The sequence below is a fragment of the Canis lupus genome, chromosome 19 (assembly GCF_003254725.2).
Source record: "Canis lupus dingo isolate Sandy chromosome 19, ASM325472v2, whole genome shotgun sequence".
NCBI lineage: Eukaryota > Metazoa > Chordata > Mammalia > Carnivora > Canidae > Canis > Canis lupus.
Genome location: NC_064261.1, coordinates 36,319,027 through 36,342,584, shown reverse-complemented (window position 1 = coordinate 36,342,584; position 23,558 = coordinate 36,319,027). Strand labels below are relative to the sequence as shown.

Below are 23,558 nucleotides of genomic sequence, written 5' to 3'. Positions count from 1 at the left end.
TCCCTTCAGTTTTTGTCATTCACTCATTCGCTCATAAACATCCACTGTGTGTTCACCTGTGCCAGGTGCTGCACTAAGACGCCCCAGTAGATGGTGAAGGTTATGTCACATTGGCCCATTACCACTCAGTGAAGAAAGGAGGGTAGAGTTATATGTGGAGACAGAGGGCAAATCACCCACAACCCACACTAGATTTTTTCTAGGAGGTCCTTGTAGATACTGATAGGAGAATACTCTGCTTGAAGGTTATCAGAGTGGTGGTCAGCTAAAAAAATTGGAAAACTTCTGACCTACTTGTCTGTGGACAAGCCCCCAGCATTGACCTTCTATGTCCTGTGCTTGCGGTCGAAGAATATTCGGATAGGAAATATCAGTTATCTGTGCCTCCTATTTCCCCAAAAGACTCTATCATTCTTAGGTAGTTTCCTGCCCCATATTAGATAGCCAAGTCCTCCTCCTGAGGCTGACCAGCAGCCTGAGGTACTACCTTAAACTCTGGGCCATTCCAGGTATCCTCCTGCTACCAAAGTCTAAGCAGAGCCCATTACTCAGTCCCCAGAAATGAGCCATCTGCTGAGAAGCTGAGTTAGCCAGAAAATGTGCCACCCTCCTTGGAGGCATCACCTCAACTCACATCTCTCTAAGGAGGCCTACAAAGGATAGCTAGTGGCAACAACACTGAGAATTTCACTCCCCTCAAAAGCCTGGTGAGCAAGAAAGGGCACGGGAGTGAGCCTCTGTGGGCTGGCCTGGCCCCAGAAAGTGTAAACAAAGGTACACATGAGACAGGTGCCCAGGGAGGACCAGCGGGAGGGAGTCAACACTCGCTCAATATTCGACAAACTTTTCCTGAGTGTACACTATGTGCCAGGCCCTGTTTTAGCTGCTGAGGATTCAGCAGTGACAGTCCTAGCCCTCGGGAGGCTACATTCTAGTTGGAGAGATGGCTCATCAATAAATAAATAAGAGTTCTGCTAAGTGTCAGCTGGTCAGCAGCTCCCATCTGCTTACACATTGCCCCCTGGCAGTGGCAGTCTCTGTGGCCAGCCGACAGAGAATGAGGGACAGCAAGCTGGAAGGGGCCTGGGGGCGAGGTAGAGACATCCGCAGAATCTCACCTTCTACTGGTGGCTTGTGGAAGTCACACAGCAGGTCATTATCAGAGTAACCAGAGCTGGTACCTGCCACCAAGAAGTGAGCGAATGATCTTGAAGAGAGATAATTACCACCACAATTGCAGCTATTACAGTTGACCTTGAACAACACAGGTTTGAACTGGACGGGACCACTTAATATGCAGATGTTTTCCAATAAATATAGCACAGTCTTGCAAATGTATTTTTTCTTCTTTATCATTTTATTAACATTGTCTTTTCTCTAGTTTACTTTATTGTAAGAATACAGGACACAATACATAAACAATACAAAAAAAACGTGTCAATCGACTGTTTATGTCATCAGTAACACTTCCGGTCAGCACTAGGCTATAAGTAGTCAAGTTTTTGTAAGAAGATATTAATTGGTAAGTCTAAGTATCCTAGGCACACAGAGGGATAGAAAAGAAGAAACACATGCATGCATCATACATACAGATGTGGATGTGTTACAGCGTACAGATGTGTTATATGTAGATATTAGAGAAAGCAAACAATTAAATGCAGGGTAGACAAGTATACAATGGCTCTTTATAATTACTCTGAGTGGTACTCATTATCTTCATAATAACCCTGTTAGGTAAAAACTATCATTAACCCTAGAATACAGATGAGATCACAAAGGCTCAGAGAGGTAGGCTACTTGCCTAAGGTCACACAGTTGACAGAAGAGAAATTCCAACCTGAAGCCTAAGCTGGAGTCCCCAACCTCTGTGAAACTACCTCAGTTTCACAAAGACAAATCAAAACCACCAAGGACGACAGGAATATATCCATATGGAGAGTACCAGAGCTATTAAGAAGTCATGAGAGAATGCCAAGACAGAAGGGGGTCATCCTTTGGGTGTCCTTGTCACTGCATGAGTAACTCTTCCAGAACCTTCCATCTTCCCCACTGCTAGGCTGGGGTAGTGTGCTATGCTAGTCCCAGTTAGCCTAGGCCTATTCTCCCAGTAAATAGTGTATAGCACGTACACTAGGATCTATATGCTTTGGATTGACTTACAACTCAGCAGCTCCTGCAAAATTGATACATGCAGAATTGTAGAGGCAAGAATGAGGAACAATAATTACTCCTGACTTACACACAGCCCTACACTGACAAAGAGCCAAAGTACAGCTTAATTCCTTCAGGAGAGGACAGAGCCCAGGCTAATGCAGGACAAGCTCCTTATACCTGGCAAGGACAGGGAATTGGATTTGGGGCTGAGGGCTGAGAGTTAAAGGTGAAGAAAAAAAGTGACAAACCATATACCATGGGTCTGTGTGTTTTATGACAAATACGTAGCAGTGTGGTTCTATGTATGAACGGATTTTAAGTTTAAAATATCTCATTCAGATCAGTACAGTATTAAAGAATGCATTATAAATTTTACTTTTAATCACATTTAATCATATTCATAATATGTAGTCAAATTTGTACATATTTGCACTTACCAAGTGATGCACAAAGTTTAATTTACTCTGGATTAATTATGTAAGAAAAACGTGATTTGTTGACAATAAATTCCAAAGTGTTATAATATATCAGGGTTGATTTGGGGACTGAATATATATTAAAATTCATCGCCACATTTGAACCAAACCCTGCTTCACGATGTGACGCAGGGAATTCTTGCAATGTGCACTTTATAAGTAAACTCATTAATTTTTATGATTCTTGTGTTTTCCTTTTAGATAATGAGATAAAGAATGCTCATTTTTAGGGTTTCTTTTTAACCGTACCTGCAAATAATATATTTGGGGTAAAGGTATTCTTTATTCTGGATAAATCAAAAGCCAAATTGGATATAATCATCACTCTACTTTCTCCTTTTAACAATGGCTTTTGGAGGTGGAGAGCTACCCTTATGCATCGGGTCTGCATGCATCGGGTGTTCCGATGAATGCAAGGTGCCGTCAGATAAGGACCATCTTGAGGCACATTTGAAGAATTATCATCATGTTTATGCTCGTCATTCATTTCACATATTTCAACATCAGTGTGCCTTCTCTTACTAGATCTCTTGTGGTAGCAAACAATAAAACCAAGAACAAAAAGAATTTAATTCTATAGAGCAATTTAAGTCACCATTGTGGCTAATTTTTAAGGAGTCAAAATTCAAGTAAGCTGTCAAGGTTACTTGATCACACGTACCAGGACTGTGTGTACAAATGTCATGACCAACTGATTTGACTGTGAGTCCATTCGTTTGATCCACATCATTGGTGCCATGAAGTCTCTCATGGGGGATGCACAGATTTCTAAAAATTAGTTACTGGTTTGGGAAATATTTCCCTCCTACCCATCTTGGGTGACCCTTCTTGCACCCAGGGCCAACAGCCTCCTGAGAGCCTCTCCCCTCTGAGCTGTGTGTGACATTTTCCATTCAGATGCTTCAGGACCTGGCCAGGTGTCTTCAGACAGTTAAGCCAAACTGAGGCAGAGATAAAATGTCAAAGCCAATGCGGACAGAATCAGAGAGAGAACTAGTGGTGGGGTGTCACCTGCGGTACAACCTGCACAGCGCCAGCACCTCCTCACCTTCCATCTCGTTAAGACCTCTTATCATTTGGTCTGTGAGGTGGGAATCCCTGTGCCTATTTGCAGGTAAAAAACCAGGGAGTCAGGGCAGTGAAGAGATTCACTCAAGGCCACAGCTATCCAAAACTTTGTTTTCAAGGAATTATGAAGAATGCAAACATAGTTGCAATATAATGTAATGAAAATTTTTCAAATACGATTAGAAGCATGTATCCATTTCTACATGTAATTGGTTCCCAAGTTCAGAAAATGAGTAATCAGATAGGAGGAGATAAGTGTGTGTGTATGTGAGTGTGTGTGTGTGCACACAAGAATGAACACATATGGCAGGTATAAATGCATGTGCACATGCACGTGTGCGTACATATGTGGGTGTATGCGAGCATGTACGTGTGTGCATGTTCACATGTGTGTGGATACATATGAGCCTTCTGAGTGTGTGTGTGTGTGTGTGTGTGCGCGCGTGTGAGGTGTTTGAGGTTAGGTCAGTATTGGTTTTAGATAGGAAAACACCAAATTTATCAAGTGGCTCTCTTTGAGAATAGGCAGGAATTAGGGTTTTTTTTTTTCTGCTCTGCACATCTTTCCACTTTCTCTCTAGTGTTCATATATTATTTTAACAATCAGAAAGGTTTCCAACTTTTTTTTTTCTTTTTTTCCCCCCTGCATATCCAGACAACACCATATATTAAGCTGCTCATCCCCTAGTCCCATCACAGCACAGCAAGAGTTGTCCTGCCTCTGGGCTGTCAGGGAGAAGCCTGGAGGTGAGAGGGTATAAATCATACTGGGGAGAAGCTAGAGTCATCAGGGAAGATTCTGGTTTCCCATCTTCTGACTCCCCAGCAGTTTCTGATTCCTGTCTCTTCCTTGCACTGTCCAGTCCCTCTGGATTTCTAGGAAGCCCTCCCTCTCTATCTGCCTTCCCTCTCCTGGGAAGTTGAGAGGCCTGTGGGACTTAACAGCTGATCCAAGCACCCCTCTGAGCCCTGTACCCGAGAAGCTGGGTCCCATGGTCTGAGGCTATCTGGACTGGTGGGCAGAGGAACATAAAGTGTGAAAAGGCATTTCTCTCCTCGGGCGGTCTGTGATTCCATTTTCCTTCCCCAACACTTCTGCCTGCAAAAGGATGGGATAGGGGCGTCTCTGGGCTCCCAGCTGCTGATAGCAGGTAATAGGCCAGCACTGCCCTCTGTGGCACATAAATATGGTTTTTTTTTTTTTTTTTGCACCTAGCAAGGTGGTGCATTTGGTCTCTGGGAAAAACTTTTGCAGCTTGCTGCATTTAAATGTATGGCAATGTTTGTTATCCAAATGGGTGGCTTCCTGTCTTTGCTGGGGAAATCTACACCTTCTCATTAGAAAACTTGATAGGACCCAGGGACGCCTGGGTGGTGTAGCCAGTTAAGAGTCAGATTCTTGGTTTCGGTTCAGGTGGCAACCTCAGGGTGGTGAGATCGAGCCCAGAGTCAGCACACAGTCTGCTTAAGATTCTCTCCCTCCGCCCCTCCTCCCCCCACTTGCACGCATTCTCTCTCTCAAATAAATAAACCTTTAAAAGAAAAAGAAAACTTGCAGGGCCCTGAACATTCAGCCTCTGATCCTCAGAAGGCAGCCCTCTACTTACCCAGTGGCCAGGGCTCAGGCAAGACCTCAGAAACAGAAAAGTCAATGTTCACCTGGGAGGCACATTGCAGAGGCTTGATGCAGGACCCAGGGAGTGAAAGGAGCTGAGACCTCCTATAGTGAGTGACGTGCCTCTGCAGTTAGACTATGTTGTATAATAAAGAATTTGGCTGGCCTTTGTCTCTGGCCCCTGGGAGAAAGCCTCTAATCCCTTGGAATTCCCCTAAGTAACAGGAGTGTCTTTGTTAGTCAAGGTGGGTCCCTCAGACCACACCTGAGTTGATGATAATGAAGTGGCTCTTGGGAGGGCCCCTGGACAGCTTCAGGATGGGGGCTGGTTGTGCCAACGACCAACCATGTGATTAGAGGGTTGGGACTTAGAGCCAAGTGATGTGACCTAACCTATGTACTGGGAAGAAGTAGGAGCGTGGGGCAGAGATTGAATTAAATCATGTCTCCTATGGTTCAACCAACTACCTTGCATAAGGAAACCCCAATAAAAACTCTGGACTCTAGGTTCAGTGGAGACTTCTGCAAGAGGGTGACACATTCTGAGTAGTGGAAGGTTTGTGTTTCCTACCCTCCCAGACCTTACCCAACAGGCATTTCTTTTGTCTGTTTCTGATTTGTACCCTTCATCATAAAACCATCATCACAGTATAGAGCTCTCCTGAGTTCTAGGAGTTATTCTAGTGAATTATCCAACCTGAGGGAGTCAGAGGATACCAGAATTTGTAGCTAATTAGTCAGAGATGTGAGTGACCTGGGAGTCCCCAAGGTGTGTCTGCCGTGAGAGCAGGCTTGTTGGGACTATGTCCTTAACCTGTGAAATCTGACCTAACTCCAGATAGACAGTGTTAGAATTGTACCGCAGACTCCTGGGGTTCAAACCTCGACCCTGGGACTTTCTAGCTGTGCCATTCACTGGGGCAAGTTCTTTTCTTATCCTTTTCAATTCTCAGTGCCTACATCTAAATCACTTAAGGGAGAAAACACATGTAAAATGCTCAGAGCAGTCCTGATATCTATAAGCGCTCATAAATGTTACCTATTGTTACTGAGACCTACCGGCTGCCAAGCTGCATGACACGAAATTTTGCCCTGATCTTTCCTTATCTTCAGACTCCCAGTTGCTAAAGACTTCCTAGTCTCTTTTAAGGTCCTACTCAATATAGAATATTCTGGGCTGCCGCACCCCTTTTCACATTTTGCCGAGCACTGCATACAATTATTCTATTTATATCTCATATCTACATATAAATAAAATGATGTCCTTTTTATATACCTATTTAGTAGCGTGTAACAGAGAAACAACTGGACAATATTTCAGCACATTTGGAGAGCTACGTTGAGGTGATGTCACGACAAATCCCAGGCTAAGCAGTTTACAAAAAATTCACTTTGGGGAACCTGTGACGCACTGCAATTGTTTTTCACATCAAGAAAACACTCTTCTAAACAGTTCAACAAATGAGTTCAACAGCTAGGTTATGTATTTTTTTAATTGTGCTAGAATCTTATGGGTGTGACAGGGAGTCACCCAATGTTCATTAATTCTTCTAAGCGATGGCTTTAATTCTTGTTTACGTGGAAACATAGGGAAAATATGCCACACACAATGCCATCCTCACAGCTGAAACTGAAAAAGATGAGAGTCCTACTGTCATCTGAGGGGAAAGGAAACTCTGTGAGGGCCTGTTAGGAGAAGCAGGCCCTTCTAATTGTGAATAGGCGGCACCTGCCAGAAGAGCATTTTGAAGCTGATAGAGATAAATGGTCTCTCTTGAGGGCTTCAAGTCCAAGGAGTATTCGGGTATCCAAAAAATAGACAGTCACCACTCAAGGTTTCTGGAACCAGGGCCCAAACTAGAATCAACTGACACCAGTTAGAAGTGGCTTTTGCTCTTTCAATTAATGGAAAACCAAAGTTCCATTGAGAGATGTTTTGTTGCCAATCAATAGACACACGAAAATAATGTTTAGATGTTGTGCAAAAGAACACAAATGATGGTTTTAGGCTCTTCGTAGCTAAAGATTCATGCACCAGGGACGCCTGGGTGGCTCAGTGGAAAGTGCTTTCAGCTCAGGGCGTGATCCTGGAGTCCGGAGATCGAGTCCCACATCAGGTTCCCTGCATGGAGCCTGCTTCTCCCTCTGCCTGTGTCTCTGCCTCTCTCTGTCTCTCATAAATAAATAAATAAAATCTTAAAAAAAAAAAGACTCATGCACAAATTTAATGTTAAAAATTGGACACACACACACAAAAAATTGGACACAATGGTCACCTGTAATTGACATGTGAGCCTAAATGCTGCTGCTTTAAAAAAAAAATTGATTTATTTATTCGTGAGAGACACAGAAAGAGAGAGAGAGAGAAGCAGAGACACAGGCAGAGGGAGAAGCAGGCTCCATGCAGGGAGCCCGATGTGGGACTCGATCCCGAGTCTCCAGGATCACACCCTGAGCTGAGGGCGGCGCTAAACCCCTGAGCCACCCGGGCTGCCCATGGTGCTGCTTTAGTGATGACGCCAGGCTGGAGCCTATTTCAGGGACCCAGAATACAGATCCTTTTACAGCTAACAGCTCTGCATTTCAAGGACATGGTTGAAAGAAACCTTTATCGTAACATATTCCTGGGATTCTGCTGAGCCCTTCAAATCACTCATTTCTCTTTCAGACATTTGCAGAGATTATCCATTTCTCAAGAACCATTAGTAAGTCATTAGGGCACACACTCCAAATGCGGGGGGTTAAGGTGTGTTTGAGCTGTTTCTTCCTTGGACAGCTTCAGGGGGAGGAGCAACAGGAATTTATTCATACACACTCCAGACCTGGCATACTAAGTGGAGTGTGAGAAAGAGCTTTGTTCCAAAGTAGGAAATAATTATGACTCTTAATTAGTTATGACAATTACATAAAAGTCCTAGAGGAGTCCAACATTTATTTTTTTTTACCGTTTGCACAGGGATGCATGGGCAAGAACGGTAAGATCACAGATTGCACAAAGGATCCTCTGCTCTCTAGCAGGGCTGGTTTATGAAGAGCGAAGTTTGAAGGTAGCAGTAGTCACATGAGTACAGAGACTTCTCCACCTGTCCCCTTTCCTCTGGCCTCCCCAACCTAACCAGAACCCACTCTTCCTCTCATATTCAGCCTACAAAGAACAGACAACTAAGGTAACTGAAAAAGGAGGGAGAGACCCCAGAGATTGAAAAAGGGGGATGACCCATGACGATCCCAAGAAAACGGAGACAGATTTCCAGTTGCTCGAGGATGTCCATTTTAAGTGCCATATGTTGGCTATTTGGAATTCAGATGCAAATGAGGGGTAGGCCCTGTGAGGATAGACATTAGAGTGTGTATCTCTACACGGTCTCTGCCTCCAGCCTCACGTGCATCAGGATGCCTGCCTCTGGACAACCTCAGCAGCCTCGGAAGACCAGCTCTGAAAAAAGACCCAGGAATAAGGATGTCATCAAATAATTGTTCTTGTCAGAATAGCAAATTTCCACCAAGGCTGCATAAAAATGAGAGTAAGACTCAGAAACCAAACAGATATTTTAAAAAATCAGAGAAAGCCAGCTCTTTCCCTCCTGCCTCTGACAGTACCTCGTGCTTCTCCGCACCCTAAGCGCCCCGGTATTTATTACTCACAGGGACGGTGGGGCTCTCTGAGCTCCTTCATCCCATTCGTCAAGGCTGCTAATAGCTCCTGGCACGGGCCGGGCAGGCCATATTGCTGGGATTCCGGGAGGCCAGTCGCCCAGCGCTGCACAAGCAGCCCAGCCACACTGGGCAAAGTGGAGTTGACAAGAACTCACATCGAATTTGCATATATTTGCACAGCATGTCAGAAATACTTCTAATCTCAAACAGAGCCAGGGACAAGTGGAGAGAAAGCAAAAAACGGTTTGGTTCGGGGGAGGGGGGCCGGCTGAGCTTGGTGGGGGAGCCCTGAAACCTCCACCCTACAGGACATCCACATTCCTGTTTTCAGGGTCTTGTTGCCGATCGCTGATAAAATCATCACCGGGTTATTTTTCGGGCTTCTGCCTCTGGTTTCAGGTGACGGAGGTTTTTGGACTGTGCTTCCTGCAGCAGCAGAGGGAGTTCTGATTCACACATTTTCCTGCTGGAGGAGAACACGTATCTTCATGTGCCTGGGTAAATAAGTAATTAGAGGTTCCATATAGGACATTTACAGCACTGCGCTCTGCTGTTAACCTGTCCAGCAGGAGAGACTGGTAAACACGCTGAGCCAGGCCTTGCCCTTATTTTCTGAAATGAAGGGGCATAAACCAAAATGTTTCAGTGAGGGAAAAAGGCAAGCCAAACAGCATCCGGCCTCTGCACACCATCTGCACTTTCATAGAGCACTAATGGGGAATAATTATATTGCTCCTGTGGCCCCAAAAGCTGCAAGTGTCTGGAAGCAAGACTGGTTTCCCAGGCCCTCCCAGCGGCTGTTGTCTGGCAGGGGCGAAAATTGGAAGTCCGATGCTGGACTGGCTCATTAAAAGAACCTTTAAAGAGAGGGCTGCTTTCTGAATCTTAAAGATGGTAATGAGTAGTAACTCAGCTGGCTGTGCAGAGAAAGCCTTCCCTTGTCCCTAAATTAATTCCCAGGGACTAGGGATCCAAGAAGAGCAGGGTCTTTAAAGGTAAATCAGACCAGAGGAGGGAAGGGGAAGGGAAGGAGACCAGTGGGGAGGGGAGTGGGGGGAGAGATGGAAGGAGGAGGAGAGAGAAAATACGTTCTCTAGCTAGATGCTGCTAAAACTTCTCCAAGACTGCTTCTCTGGAGGAATACTCACCAGCTGCTCCTGGCAGGAAATTTAAAACTGTCAAGAAGTTCCGTTTATTGCTGATGGATGAGTTGGCAAGGAAGGTGTGCTCTCTGAGCCTTCGGTAGAACTGCAGTCCAGCCTGCCCTCTCTATGGACATTGTGGTCAGCGAGGAAGGCAGATCGGAATGGGCAGGAATGGGCACACTTATCCACAAACCTTGGCCAGAAGACGCAGGTCAAGCTACCAGGAAAGAGAGAGCAGATCCTGTCCTATTCCGACCTTGGCAGAGACCACCACCCAGGGCTTCCAAATCGAGGTCCACAAATTGATCCCTACGGGTCACAGTCCTAATGCCAGCTGGTGCCTCCTTCCCGCCATGAGTTGATCTAGATGTCCAGCCATCTGGCATGGTGGCTACTCCCATTCTCAATGAACATAAGGTTTATGTGCACTCTTTAGATCTCATTTCTTCTTCAAGGCTGAAGACTTATCCCAAGTCTTCCATGAAGCCTTCTAGAACATGCCAATCACATAAGATGGCCTCTCCTTTCTGATACCCATATGTCTCCTCACCTGAACCATTTATGGAGACATACTCTTCTTGTATGGCCTTGTTATATTATTATTCTCTTCCTACTGTCTCTGATTTGTCTCCAACAAGGCTGAAATCCCTTGGAAGCCCAACAGAGCTTCCAAGGATGTGGATCACATCCCCTCTCACTACCTGTGATCTCAGCCTCTTATCTACTTCACTTCTCCTAAGTCTCCAAAAGAATTCCTCACAGCTTCTTCTGGTTACCGCCCTATCATTCCTATTATTGATGTATAAACTCACTTTGTTTTGGAAGGTATTTGAAGAACCTGGAAAAACGCATTCAGGGTAAGAAACTAAATATTAGGAAATGAGGAAACCAGGGAGATGAAAAATAAAGTGAGGAAAAATAAAGCTGAAGCTAGGGATGTGTTGAATGATTCATACTACAACATGTGCTTGAATGTTCTATCATCTGCTAAAATGGGATACAATTTGACTCAGTTCCTCAAAGAGAGGAGCATAATCAGAGGGAAACATGAAACGAGGCAGTGTTCATGTGATGGAAACGATCCCACTGCTCAGGGAAAATCATGCCTGGAATAAAAGCCGGAGGGAAATTTCTGTCCTGGATCCCACAATGGGAGCCCTGTGTGATTGGGTGAATAACGGGAATTAATGCCAACATAACGCTAGGCATTAATTAGTGAGGGAGAAACAGAAGAGAACTGACAGGAAAGATATCTGCCTTTGAGGACCTTGGATTTTACTCGAAAAAAGAGACAATAAACATGTTCCTGCGGTATTGGTTCAACAGAGACTGGGAAAGGGGTAGGTCTCCCTCAGAGGGTTGCAGAGGCCTCAGCCAGGTAAAGATTCGGACCACTTCTGTAACGTCGCCTGGTTTGGCAAGGAAATCCAAACCCTGATTCAGGGAAAGAAGTTCTGTGAGGGCCTATATCTTGCCCCACCTCTTATGACCAAGAGTCTTGAAAGAGTTGCCTACTCATGCTCTCTCCAATCCTCCCTCCCAGCTGCTCTTCAGCCTCTTGAAATCTATCTACTCCCTCCCAGAAAAACCAGACTATGGAGGCCAGTGAAGCCATATCACCCCTGGAAATGTGTTCATTTCTGAATGATCACACCCTACTTGGAATTCCTTCCCCCAGCTTCTGCGATTCCGGTTTGTTCTTGGTTTTCCTCCTACCTCTTCAGCTGCTTCCTTAACCTCTATTTTATAGCCTTGTCTTTTTAAATTTGCTTCTGAAATATCAACCTGCCCCAAATGTTGTCTTCCCGCTCTGCATCTTCTTTCTGGTGAATTCAACATATCCAGGGGCTCTGCAAATAAAGCCCATGTCTGTATCCAGTTATAGCCTCTACTGCTCTGCTAAAACTCAGACCTACCAGGTTAAGTCACCTCCCACTCAACACGTTCAACTGTTGCCTTTCCAATCTGGTTCCTTTCCCAAATCCCCCTACCCTCATGTGGCCACCATCTACTTAACTGTCTAAATCAGAAACCTGATGCATCCTTAACTTCTTCTCACTCTTACCCATACTCAATCTTATTGATTCTACTACCTACATATGTCTCCTACTTATTACTTTCTCTCTATGCCACTAATGAAAATGACCCAAGTGCCCACTGTTGTCAGGCACTATTTTGAAGCTCTCCATACTTTGCACATACTGTGTCATATAAATCACATGCACATGATGCAGGGAGCATGATTAGCCTCCAACTTCACAGGAGAGAGGACTAATGCATGCACAAGTGGTATGATTTGCCCCAGGTCACAAGGCAAGGAAATATGAAGCCTCCCTCTGCCCCTCACTCCAATTGTGCTCTCTCTCTCTCTAATAAATAAATAAAATCTTAAAAAATAAATAAAAGAAGACAGGATTCCAACCCAGTTTCTGATTTCAGGGCACCACACACTGCATTTTTATCACTCCTCACTCAGATTACTACAATCACTTCCTAACCAGACTCTCTGCCTCCATTCCTGCCCCTTCTCAACATTTCTGCCCCACAGTGTGATTTCTGAAACTCAAATCTGAGTACACCACCCCCTGCTTAAAACCTTTCCACTGGCTTCCTCTGGCTTGCAAAACAAATTTCAAACTCAGTAGCTTCATGCCCCTAGCCCGCCCCTCCTCCCCACCACCCACCCACACACACACTCATACACCTATCCTATACCTAGCCAGAATTGTGCTAAGATCTCTGGGCAATACAAGATGGGGCTCCTATTGTCAAGACCATGTTGAAAAACCAGGCAAACAAATTGTGCAAATGAAAAGTTAAATGTAAGAATTAAGCTGAAGATTACAATTTAAAAGAGGTCACAAGGCAGTGCTGAAGAGGACAGACTCTTCAGCCAGACATTTAATACACGCAGAATGGTCTCTCTAAAAAGAGATTTTTTTCCATCTCAGGCTGGGCACTTGTGAATGATCCGTTCAATTCTGGGTTAGTTTGAAAGATACTTTAATATTCCTATATTGTTCCAGTTCAATACTTTTAGAAAATGAATAGGCTTGGTTCTGGTTCAGACTGGCTTACTAGGTGTTGCTGTTTTGAAAAATCCTTGGTTGAATGCTCAGCTCAGTGGGGAAAAAAAAGATTAATTTGGGGCTCAGCTTGGTTCAAGGTTCGCAAATTATAGCAGCTCCTTTTGTGATGGTTCACACTTGAGCTGGCACCCAGTTACAGATTCAGCTCCAGGGCCTGGTTTTCCTGGTTGTTGGCCTAACCCCACCCCAGCCTTCCCAGCCAGTCCGCCTTCACAAGCGCATCTCCACTCCCTCCACCCTGGGGTGATGTTTGGGAGCTCCCCAGCTCAGGAGCGCCTGCCTAGAGCTGGGGGCCCATGGTCAGGGCAGTCTCCGTACTGAGGACAGGCTGTGTGGGCTTCCGTCCAGTGCGAGGCAAGCCTGCCCACCACCTTGGGACCAGCACTCCCTCTTGCATGGCTCTGCTCCCAGCACCTTGCCTCTGGGCCTTCCCTGAACATCCTGAAAAGAGCCAGCTTCATTCCCCAGACCCTCCTCTCTCTTCCCTGCTTTATTCCTCTCCACAGCTTTTACCAGCCACCAGCAGCTACTGGCTTGTGCTCTGGCTCCCCCACTAGGCTATCAGCTCTAGGAGGTCAGGATTTTTGTCTATTTTTTCACTATGATTCCCACCCCCCACTGTCTAGAATACTGCCCAGAATATAACAGAAGTCCATTAAATATACGATAAATATTGCATAAATCCCCTTAGTCTAAATCCAGAGCTTATGATTAGAGATTTCTGAGGAGAAGCAGGATTTGGCCTGAAAACTGCCCTTCTTTCCTTTTCCATCTCCTGGCTGTCTCCAATGCCAGCATAAAGCAAAGTATATGTGCATTAAGAGGCTGCGTGCTGCACCTCCAACTTGCCATTTTTCTCTCCCCCTCCTTTCTTAGAGAGAAGGAGTTCTTCTGGCTTTTCTCCACTGAAGGGAAGGCCTCTGCACCCTCAGTGAGCTGGGCTTCAGCAAAACAGTGTGGCTTGCTGACAGGGCAGGAGGGAAAGCAGGAGAGAGTATAGGCAAACAGGCAGCTGTAAGCAGGTGCCCACAGGACTGCCTGCTGAGACACACAGCTCCCCTCAGACTCTCACAGGGGTCTCATCAGAGCTAACGAGCTCCTAGTCCCTGGGTATGTGTCCAAAGAAACTGGGGTCTGAGCCTCTTCTACCCTCTGATGTAGCTTTTCACCTTCCAGAGACAGATTAGGTTTATAAGGTATTAAAAATTGACAAAATATATGCCACTCCTAACATAGCAAAATTTGTTGCATGGTAGTGCACATAGAGAAGAAAAGGATTAGAACAAAGATTTGATCTGCCTAGTAAAAATACTCTTATTCAATGACTATTGATCAAATAAAGGTGTCCCGCCCCCCCCTCCCCCCACCTTACCTCCCACCCTCACACACGGGACTGTTTCCTCACCCAGGACATGCAAGTCATTGTAATGAGCCAAAGTGAAGTCCGAGGAGCTCTCAAAAATGTTCACCAGAAATTCCTCTGGTATAACTAAGACTATAACCACACAAACAAGAAAGTCCAGAAGAAGCGAGTAATTTGCCTACTTATCATTCAGTTTCCCTGCTGGCCAATGTGGAAAGCAACTAGGACCTAGAAATGGATTGATTTTTAGAAAGTTATGTACATTTTTTTCCTGAGCTACTTTAATTACATTTGTCTTTGACATTACATTTGCCCTGGACAGCTATCTAGGCATCATAGTTTCCTGAATCTGTTTAATTTCATCAGTTTGGGAAAAATCATCGCATTATCTCTTTTAATAGTCTCTTTTCAGTATTCTTCTGCAACTCCCACTCTATCCTTCATGACTGCTAATTCTCATGTTCCCATCTCCTTGCCTCTCTGGACTGCACTAATGAATAAATTTCTTTAAATTTATTTCAGCTGACTAATCTTTTCAGCTACATCTAATTGGTTATTAAATCTGTTAAACAGAATTATTAAATTTTGACTATTATAATTTTCACCTTGAAAGTTTTTATTTGGTTCCTTGTCAAATCTGCATGACTACCTAAAATCTCATTTTCCTTTTTTATTTTCTAAGCCACTTGGTTTCTCACCTTAAGCTTATTATTTTATAATTTGCGCCTTCTAGTACCAATGTCTGAAACCACTCTGGATAGGCTTCAGCCATCTTGGTTTTTCAGGCTTTCACTCTTAGTACTTTGACTCCCATATGTGGTTTTATAATTTTCTTCTCAAAGTATAAGCTCATTTTTTTCCCAGAACGTTATCTATGAGAATTCCTCGAGGCCTGGGTTACAGGCGAGTTCCTCCAGAGAAGATGTGTTTCCTTCTGCCAAGTGCCTGTGGTACAACCAATGCGGACTTCAACTTAAAACTCAATTTTCCACCTGAGGTTTTTCAAACGTCCCATATAGTGTGAGTCCAGGCTGCAAGCCTACATGAGGACATTCAGATGTACTACCACTTGTAGGACAATACATCCCTTCCATTCAGAATCAGGAGTAGAGACAAGACTTCCTACTGTCCCCTGGGGCTTATTCATCCTTACTCTGAGGCTATAACTGTTTGAGATCCTGACTTAATGTATGTTGGGACAGTCAGTCACTGACTGGACTTCCCAGTTTGGACAGACCAAGTGAACTTCTAATTTGGGGCTTTTTTTGGGGGGGGGTCTCTCATGCCCATACAAACCAATGGTCAAGTTTGTCTAATCTGGCAAATAACCACAAGGGACCACTGTACCTCTCTAATACCTGCTTCCATTCAGTCTGTGGCCTTCACGTGTTTTTGCTCCTTGCCAGCTCACCGATGCCTTCTGAAATCTTTCTCAGTTGTTTAGGCAGCAGTTTTCACTTCTTTTAAACAGGGAATTTGTTTTCAAGGTTTCTGGTCAGTTAAGCAGCTAGATAAGGAAGACACAGAATTCTCCTTACCATGCAGCCCCAGGGACATGTTAATATCATGCAATTGGCCATAGGCATGTTCACTGAATATTGGCCTCTGGAGCTGGCCACAAGCCTGTAGCTAGTGCAACACACCAGTGATCATGAGTGAAGGTGAAACTGCACTAAAAAGTACACTTTTAGCTTTACAGAGTGACCTAAGGGACTAAAGATGGGTCATTAATCTGAACAGGATCCAGAGCCTGCATTAGAAACTCAGTTCCTTGGGGTTCAGTGTATGAGGCTGAGTGGAGACATTCCTTTCAAGGTCAAGAGAAACTCCTACATCTGATCCACCAACTAACAAGAGGGCAGCTGATATACCATTGGGATTCCCAGGACAGCATATTCCCAGCCATCTCTAATCTGAGAATTTTAAGTAGCCTCTATCTAAAGTAGCCTCTATCTAAAGTACCCAGGAAAGTTGTGATTCCTGCCCCAAGAAGCAGCTCTCCAGACACTGAAAGGCCTTCTTGGGCTTGTGCCATAAGCCTTGGAAGAGAATGCAGAGCTAGAATTCTCAGTGGTCAATTTGTATGCAGTGTAGAGTCTTTATGATCTCCACGAGGGGGAACACTGAAGAGCAATCAGGTGTTGGAGTCAAACAATGTCAGTGGCGACTGAGGGTAGAGATCTTTTTGAGAGCCATATACTACCTGGCACTGTGCTCTGGGGTAGCACGAAAAAACTGGCATTGGCCATATAACCAATGTGGATCGCAGCCTGGGTGCCAGAAATAGACTTCTTCTAACACAAGAGGGACTTGTACATGTGGGATGACTACAGCAGCTCTCCATAATCAGTTGGATGTGAAACCAATATAAAGGGCTGCCCAGACCCCTGACATTTGTGTCATGTACCCACCAGTGAGCTGGATGAAGCAAAAGGGATGGGACACAGGCTAATCCATGGGATTCTACTGATGGATGAGAGCTGACCTTGTACTGAGGCTGTTCCAATTGTCTCACACACGGCCCCTAAGGGGCCATTCTTGGTCAATAACAATGGCTGGCACATCCTGTATACTCCTCAGATGTCCACTACTGCTCTGACCACATTTAATCCCTATAAACAATGACATATGCTTGTATTATTATTTCCTTTATTTTATGAAAAAATGGAGTCACAAAGAGCTTAAGAAACTGATTCAAGGTTATGCGGCTCGTGTATGATAAAGTTCCCATTCAAACTCAGGCAATGGTTCCTGCATCTTTGTTTTCACTTGCTACACTACAATGCCATACACCGAGGTATATTCTTGCAGAACTAAATGCTATACATAAGATAACTCTATAGGTCAGCTGTAATTGTCATTAAGCATTTACATGGTATTTCTTTTAGAGGACATGTGAATGACTTTCTATTCTGTTAAAGCAAGATAAAGCAGAGAGGGAGAAATTGGCATTGCTATAATTTGACTCCATCTGATTTGTAACTTACTATTTATAGGGAATCTAGGGCAAAGATATCAAAGCCTTGAAAATATTGACTCACTGGCACCCAAAAGGTATTAACTGTTGGGTATCAAAATATTGGTACTTCCAAAGAAATCAATACATAGTATAGTTTTCTCCAAAGAAGGCCACAATTCCTCATCCTTAGGACCTCTCTGATCCAGACACAGGGTCTATTTTTCCTCCCCTTGAATCTGACTTGGCCTTTTACTTACTTTGACTAACATACTGTGGTAGAAATGATGCTGTGTCAGTTCTAGGCGTAAGCCTGAAGAAGGACTGGCAACTTCTACCGTGTTCTTAGAAGTTGTCCATCCTCTAAGAAACCTAGCGATACAGAAACCACCATGCTATGAGGAAAGTCAAGCCAGCCACATGAAGGAGACATATGGAGGAGCCCTGAGGCACCAGACACATGAATGAAACCTTCTTGGGCCTCTAGCCTAGCCCAGCTGCTAGCTAATGGCAGCTAAGTGGCACCATGGTGGGGCAGAGACATCACCAGCCAAGCCCTGCCCAAGTTGTAGAATCATGAGAAATCACAAATCATGGTTGGTTTAAGGCCCTATGTTTTAGGGGGGTTTGTCACACAGCAATAGATTAACATATATTAACATAGATTAACGTGATGATACATAATATAGTTTGTCAAATCTGCTGTAAGGATGTTGTACATGAATATTAGGAGAAAGTTGACAGCTCAAACAAAAATAGAAGAATAAAAACTGAGATGATCTTGGTTTATATCTAGTAGGTAACTTAGCAAACTGATCATTACATTAAAAAAAAAAAAACATAGAAATCCATGAACGCCATGCATAAAAGATCCTGCCCCATTCTGGAATTAAGCTTTACCATCACTGGAGCCAGCTGCCTGCTCCCAACAGCCACAGTGTACTTGTGCATTCCCAGGCTTCCACCCCAGTCTATCTCTCACCCAAGAAAACCCAGCGACTTCTTAAAAAAAGGACTGATCCATAATTCTGGATCTTGGGGAGGAAAAGACATGCCAGAGACATCTTGTGAATGGGGAGTTTAGGGATACCAATCAGAGACACTTTAAGGATAAAGACCTGTGAATATTGGGACAAGATCAGTGAATATCTGTGAGTTCATGAGACTGGGAGAGAGAATCATTGTGAGGATGCAAACAGAGGCATATGAGCAGGAACCTGGGCTGAGCACTGACCCCACTTGGGACAGTAGCCAAGATCAATGTTGATCCATCTTATGCGGAAAATCAACAACACTGAGCGAAGAATCCACAAGTCACTGTCCAGCCTAGAGAGATGATCAGCTTCCCTTTGCTGTGTCAATATGGTAGGCTTAAATGAGACAGTTTCCCTTAGCCCAGATTCTGTATTTATAGCTTTCATTCAAGGAATAACTTCCCAACAAGGTTACAAGGAGGGTCAGGGAGAGCAGCTGTGGCTGGGACATTGCTGTGAGTGTCATTTTCTTATCCTGGCTTGAGCAGCCACCATGAAGGCCATTGGCTAGGAACTGCATCCAAAGATAACCTGACTTTCATTTTAGAGTTTCCCTTCAACTCTAAACCCATTTCAGAGTCCCATTTCAACCATTTTCTGTACATGATAACTCAGTGGCTCCTTTTTAACACAATATTTAACTTGATAATGACTATAAATGGAGGATAATTTTCCATGGGAGATATTCTATCAAAATGCAATAAAATAAGTCAAAGTTCTATTACTCTGCATATAAACCCACTTCTATCACCTAATTGATGCTCTGCTTCAAAATCTTCAACCTGTTGTTAAGTGTGAGTCTAACAAATGCTTGCTTGTGATTGTCAAGGGCATATCCTTTTTTTTTTTAATATAAATGGCATCTGTTATGTCTGAACTACAATTATTTTTTAATATTCTGATTCTCAAAGGAACAGAGAATCTCAATTTGTCCTTTCACAGGTAAGAAATTCAGCTATTTAATGAAGACAGCCAAACAATGACCTCAGCATTCCCCATCATCTTGCCTCTTTGTAACACTACTTAGGAATTAACAATAGAGTTTTTTTATGTGACCAATCCATAGGAAATTTAGGTAGCCCTTTAAATGAAGTGGGTTTCTTGAGTTTGCCTAGAGAGAACTGTGGGCAGCAACTTTTTAGCACAGAGGATTTGGTGGCTCCCTTTATCAACCTCTCTCCTTGTCCATATTTAATGTCTGATGGTAAAAAAAAAAAAAAAAAAAAAAAAAAAAAAAAAGGAAATCCAGAAGAAAAGGCAGATCAGAGAACCAAGAAGGAAAGCATGGCCAAACAGAAAGAAATTGTGTGTGGGAAATGGACAAACTGGGTTCAGATTCCAGTTCTACTGCTTACTAGTTACATATGCCTATTCAACATCTCTGTATCTCCATTCCCCCTTCAGTAACATAACATTTATTTGCAAAGTGGCTTTGAGAAGTAAATATTTTATCACAGGTGTTCAGCCCTCCTTAAACAGAGCTGCCATTATTATGATAATGATGACTGACATCATCATTACCACCCAGTAGCTCTAGGATTATAACTGAGCCACTCTCCCGTTACCTCCAACATACTTTACACTATCTCCCTCTGCACTCCACTCCCTAACATCTCCCACTCTACAATATCTATGCTTATTTTCTTACTAGCTAAGAATCAAAATGACTTTGAGCTAAGTCAACAGAAGTACATATTTAGAATACATATATATTTAGCAGGCTAATTAGTCCTGGCCAAAGCTATAGGCTCCTTCTAACATTTCTAAAGGGAGATTTGTTGATATGCATCAAATGCCTTTAAAAGCTTAAGCCATTTACCAAAGACATTCTATTTTTAAAAGGTTTATGTTAAGGGTATATTAACAGATATACACAAAAATTAAATTGTATCAGTTTCCAACATTTATCTTAATGATTAAGGTAGCCATATTCTTTGCTGCCCAAACTGGGACACTTCCGAGATAAAAAGGAAATGCTATTAATCAGTAAGGCAGGGAGTAACAGGTGTAAACCAATAGTGCAACACGGAGGCAATCTAAATGCCCAGCAAGGAGAATTTGTAAAATAAAAACTATGTAACCTTGGAAATCGATCAGAAATCTTGGAGGATGAAGCTGCACACCTACAAACCAGAAAAATGCCTTGCAGAAGCTATTTGTAACAAGCAGACCAAAGCACACCTAGGATCTAGCTTCTTCTATGTATTTTATCTTATTTCTTATTTTTTCCTTTTTATTTTCCATTTTTTATTTTCTTTCTTTCTTTCCTTTCCAAAATGACAAAATGGAAGAATTCATCCCAAAAGAAAGAACAGGAAGAAATGACAGACAGAGATTTAATCAATGAAGATGTAAGTAAAATGTCTAAACTAGAATTCAAAACAACAATGATAAAAATACTAGCTGGGCTTGAAAAAAGCATAAAAGACACTAGAGAACCCCTTACTGAAGAGATAAAAGAACTAAAATCGAATCAAACCAAAACTAAAAATGCTATAACTGAGATGTAGTCCCAAGTGGAGACCATATAAATGAGGATGAATGAATCAGAAGAGTGAGTGAGTGATACAGAAGATAAAATTATGGAAAATAAGCTGAAAATAATAAGAAAATAAAAATACCAGATCATGAAAGTAGACTTAGGGACCTCAGCAATTCCATAAAGTGAAATAATATCCAAGTTATAGGAATCCCAGAAGAAGAGTGGGAAAAGGGTGCAGAAGGTTTATTTGAACAAATTATAGCTAAGAAATTCCCTAATCTAGAAAAGGAAACAGACTTTCAAATCCAAGTAGTAGAGAGAACTTCCCTCAAAATCAATAAAAATAGGTCAACACTATCATATATTAGAGTCAAACTTGAAAATTACAAAGATAAAGAAATTCTGAAAGCAGCTCAAGACAAAAGAGGTCCGTAACCTTCAAGGGGAGACACATAAGGCTGGCAGTAGACTTGTCCAAAGAGACCTGGCAGGTCAGAAAGGACTAACATGATATATTCACTGTGCTAAATGGGAAAAATATGCAGCCAAGAAAATTTTATCTAGCAAGGCTGCCATTCAGAATACAAGGAGAGAGAAAGAGTTTCTGGGACAAACAGAAACTAAAGGGATTCATGAACACTAAATCAGCCCTGCAAGAAATACTAAAGGAGACCCTCTGAGTGGAAAGAGCCCCAAAGTAACAAAAACCAGAAAGGAACAGAGACAGGAACAGTAACTTTACAGGTAATACAATGGCACTAAATTCAGATCTTCTAAAAATACTTTCAATGTAAATGGACTAAATGCTCCAATCAAAGGATAAAGGTTATCAGAATAGATTTAAAAAAATGTAAGACCCATAGATATGGTACGTACAAAAGAATAATTTAGGTTCAAAGAAAACTCCAGATGGAAAGTAAGAGGGTAGAGAACAATTTATCATGACAATGGACATCAAAAGAAAGCTGGAGTAGCAATCCTCATATCAGACAAATTAGATTTTAAACCAAAGACTGTAATAAGAAATGAAGAAGCACACTGTTGTGGGTAGTATACACATTGTGAATGGGATCGATTCCTTGATTTTTCTTTTGCTGACTCATTGCTAGTGTATAGAAATACAACAGACTTATGTGCATTGGTTTTATATCCTTCAACTTTGCTAAATTCCTGTATCATGTTGCCTGTGAAGAGTGAAAATTTGACTTCTTTGTTGATTTGGATGCCTTTTATTTCTTTTTGTTGTCTGATTTCTGAGGCTAGGCCTTCCAGTACTATGTTGAACAATAGTGGTAAAAGTGGACATCCTTGGTATTCCTAACCTTAGAGGAAAAACTCTCAGTTTTCCCCCATTGAGGATGGCATTCACTGTGGGTCTTTCATAAATGACTTTTATGATGTTGAGTTATGTTCCCTCTATCCCTACATTGTGGAGGGTTTTTATCAAGAAAGGATGCTGTAAAAAATACTTGACAAAATACAGCATCCTTTCTTGATAAAATCCAAAAGATGGGGATCCCTGGGTGGCGCAGCGGTTTGGCGCCTGCCTTTGGCCCAGGGCGCGATCCTGGAGACCCTGGATCGAATCCCACATCAGGCTCCCAGTGCATGGAGCCTGCTTCTCGCTCTGCTTCTCTCTCTGTCTCTCTCTCTCTCTCTGTGACTATCATGAATAAATAAATAAAATCTACAAAAAAAAAACAAAAAAAAAAACAAAAAAAAAACAAAAGATGCCACAAAAAATTTGGTAGAATCGATACAGGAACTTAGCAAAGTTGAGGGAATCAATCTTGTTCTCAATTGCGCCAAAAACTGTAAGATACCTAGGAATCAAAACAAAGGGTAAAAGATATGGACTCTGAAAACTATAGAATATTTTTGAAAGAAATTGAGGAAGACACAAAGAAATGGGAAAACATTCCATACCCATGGATTGGAAGAACAAATATTACTAAAATGTCGATACTACCACAGCAATCTACACATTTAATGAAATCCCAATGGAAATACCACCAGCATTCACAGACCTGGAATAAACAATTCTGAAATTTGTATCTAACCAGAAAATACCCTGAATAGCCAAAGGAATGTTGAAAAAGAAAACCAAAGCTGGAGGCATCACAATTCTGGACTTCAAGCTGTATTACAAAATTGTAATCATCAAGTCAGTGTGGTACTGGCACGAAACAGATACACAGATCAATGGAACAGAATAGAGAACCCAGAAATGGACACTCATCTCTATGGTCAACTAATCTTCAACAAAGCAGGAAAGAATGGAAAAAAGACAGTCTCTTCAACAAATGGTGTTGGGAAAACTAGACAGCCACATGCAGAAGAATGAAACGGAAAGAAAGAAACCACTTTCTTGCACCATACGCAAAAATAGACTCAAAACGGATGAAAGACCTAAAGGAGAGACAGGAAACCATTGAATTCCTAGAGGAGAACACAGGCAGCAACTTTTGTGCTTGGCTGCAGTAACTTCTTGCTAGACATATCTCCAGAAGCAAGGGAAA

General features: G+C 42.8%; 1 protein-coding gene and 1 long non-coding RNA gene across 2 annotated transcripts in view; both read right to left on the bottom strand.

Moving 5' to 3' along the window:
* The window catches only part of GPR39 (G protein-coupled receptor 39), a 201,755-nt gene that overhangs the window by 118,701 nt on the left and 59,496 nt on the right, over positions 1–23,558 (bottom strand). The gene's annotated exons all lie outside the window — the stretch shown is intronic.
* Positions 7,829–23,558, bottom strand: part of LOC112648531 (uncharacterized) — a 48,973-nt gene continuing 33,243 nt past the window's right edge. The window contains exons 2-4 of the long non-coding RNA XR_003129108.3: positions 15,926–16,074; positions 10,119–10,332; positions 7,829–9,464 (exon numbers count right to left, since the gene is read on the bottom strand). This is a non-coding gene — a long non-coding RNA (uncharacterized LOC112648531). The remainder of the gene's footprint in view (positions 9,465–10,118; positions 10,333–15,925; positions 16,075–23,558) is intronic.